The sequence below is a fragment of the Microcebus murinus genome, chromosome 18 (assembly GCF_040939455.1).
Source record: "Microcebus murinus isolate Inina chromosome 18, M.murinus_Inina_mat1.0, whole genome shotgun sequence".
In the NCBI taxonomy this organism is placed as follows: domain Eukaryota; kingdom Metazoa; phylum Chordata; class Mammalia; order Primates; family Cheirogaleidae; genus Microcebus; species Microcebus murinus.
Window position 1 is genome coordinate 3,561,080 of NC_134121.1, and position 2,749 is coordinate 3,563,828.

At 37.2% G+C, this 2,749-nt stretch overlaps 1 non-coding gene across 1 annotated transcript; it reads right to left on the minus strand.

The window, feature by feature from the left end:
- Positions 1 to 1,347: 1,347 nt before the first annotated feature.
- LOC142862263 (U6 spliceosomal RNA) lies at positions 1,348 to 1,454 on the minus strand. Its single transcript, XR_012913338.1, has one exon. It is a non-coding gene; the product is annotated as a U6 spliceosomal RNA (small nuclear RNA).
- Between the last annotated feature and the right edge of the window lie 1,295 nt (positions 1,455 to 2,749).

Consider the following 2,749-nt stretch of genomic DNA (forward strand, 5'->3'; position numbering starts at 1 on the left):
CATGAGAACCTCCACACATTTATAGAACAGTCACACCTAAACATGTTCTATTCTGATCCCAAGGAAGAAGACCTAGGAACCCTCATCTCAGGAGCTTTAGGTAAAATCACCATCTCATTCAGCCATTTTACATGTAAGAAGAGAGAAGCTCAGAGAGGGGAAATCATTGGCCGAAGTGTTTAATACACACAGCTGGTTTGTAGCAGAGCCACACCTGAACCTGCATTTCATGACTCCTGAACAAGAGCTCTCTCCATCATACTGTACTTTCCTCATTTTCTTTTCTTTGATCTCATTTCCTCACATCCATCCTTCCTTCAACTGCCGGTAGAAATCTGTCTAAAAGGGAGATATGGGCCAGGAGCCGTGGCTCAGGCCTGTAATCCTAGCACTCTGGGAGACTGTGGAAGGACGATTGCTTGAGCTCAGGAGTTGGACTTTGCTGTGAGCTAGGCTGACACCACAACACTCTAGCCCAGACAACAGAGTGAGACTCTGTCTCAAAAAAAAAAAAAAAAAAAAGACAAAAACAAACAAAAAACAACAATAGGGTAAAAGAAGAATCAATACCAAAACATAGTGAAGTTCTGGAACCTCAAGGATAAAGAAAATCACTTGGTATTAAGATAAAAAAAACTTCTACAGTTTTCTTCTACAGAAAAAAAGTCAGGTTGGTATCAGAAATCTCCACAACACTTACTACCAGAAGACAGGAAAGTAATGTGTACAGAAGAAAAGGAAGTATAACACAATAATTTTGTAGCTGCCCATGGTGTCCTGTAAGTATAAAGACGACAAACAGGTATTCTCAAACATACAAAAATACAGCATCTCTGTGCTACTCTTCAAAACACGTATTGGTCAATGAATTCCTATTAAGGGATGAATCAAAACAATGAACTGAGGAACAGAGAAACCACAGTAAAACAGACTAATCATACTTTGGCTAATTCAACACAGGATTAAGATTAAACAGCTGTGAGAATCTTGGTTTTTGAAAAGAAAACGTCGTAAACATTATAACAGGAATCTGGGGAGGGGTGTCCAGGGAAAAGGCCAGGCACACTCACTTCCTCTAGGCAGTCAGTAGAAGTAGTAAATAATTTGAAACAACAACAACAAAAACAAAACCTCACTAACCTTTCATTAGTGATCTCAGAACCTTTCATTATCTTTTTTTTCTAATTTTGGATATATTTTTTAGGAATGAATTCATTATAATTGAATTAGATGGAAACATTTACTGAAGTTTAGCTCAAGTTAAAGTTATTCAGTTTCACTTCAATTTCTTTTCCAGTAACATTCAATTGGATTTGTTTTATTTTTAATTTATTTTTAATTTTTTTCTTTTATATGGAACACTTCATGAATTTGCGTGTCATCCTTGCTCAGGGGCCATGCTAATTGCCTCTGTATAGTTCCAATTTTAGTATGTGTGCTGCCGAGGCAAGCACTGGATTTGTTTTATTAAAAACTATAACATCTGTGAAATTATTTCTGTTTTTCTAAAAGTATAATTAAGAATTAATCTATATTTCTATGTGCAGGTATGCATCGAAAGGTTAGCACTGAATATTGACAAAAATTATTTCCAATTGGGAGGATTTGGATAGTTTTTACTTTCTTTTTAATTTTTACAAGTATGTATTATTAAAAACTAATTATTAAAATACAGGCCGGGCGCTGTGGCTCACGCCTGTAATCCTAGCTCTTGGGAGGCCGAGGCGGGCGGATTGCTCAAGGTCAGGAGTTCAAAACCAGCCTGAGCAAGAGCGAGACCCCGTCTCTACTATAAATAGAAAGAAATTAATTGGCCAACTGATATATATATATAAAAAATTAGCCGGGCATGGTGGCGCATGCCTGTAGTCCCAGCTACTCGGGAGGCTGAGGCAGAAGGATCACTGGAGCCCAGGAGTTTGAGGTTGCTGTGAGCTAGGCTGACGCCACGGCACTCACTCTAGCCTGGACAACAAAGCGAGACTCTGTCTCAAAAAAAAAAAAAAAAAAAAAAAAAAAAAAAAAAAATACATATGTACATAATTTTGTCATTTTCCATTGTTCAGTATCCCTGTTTTTAGAAAAACAAATATAAAGGCTAAAAAAATTGTAAATAATATATTTTAAAATAAATCTAATAAAACTTTTGTTTTATAACTAATGCATGTTCACTTTCAAGACTATGGAAAATAAAAGTGTAAAAAGAGTATATACTTCTTTTCAAAACTCAACATTATATCATGATCATCTTGGGTTATTAAATATGCACAGAAAATTTGGAATTGTGTTTTAATGTTCTGGACTGTGGCTATATATAATTATTCACCTACTGCTAGTGCTGAAACCAATATCACAATACACAAAGCCACCTTGAATCCTATGTTTGTGGTATTTGCAAACCTTTTCCAAGCAACCTCTTCCAACAAGTAGTATTGGCCACAAATGCATGCTCTGCTAATGCCACCCCTTCTGGCCCACTTTACTTCTTTTGCACTGACCCCTCCAGTCGTGTTACTCGAAGGCTCAGACTCCCTTTAGTTTTCATAATAATCTTTTTTTTTTTTTTTTTCTGAGACAAAGTCTCACTTTGTCACCCAGGTTGGAGTGCAGTGGTGCAATCATAGCTCACTGCAGCCTCGAACTCCTGAGCTCAAGCGATCCTCCTGCATCAGCCTCTGGAGTAGCCAAAACTACAGGATCGCACCATCAATTTTTCTACTTTTTGTGGGGGTGTGGTGTTGCTGTGTCA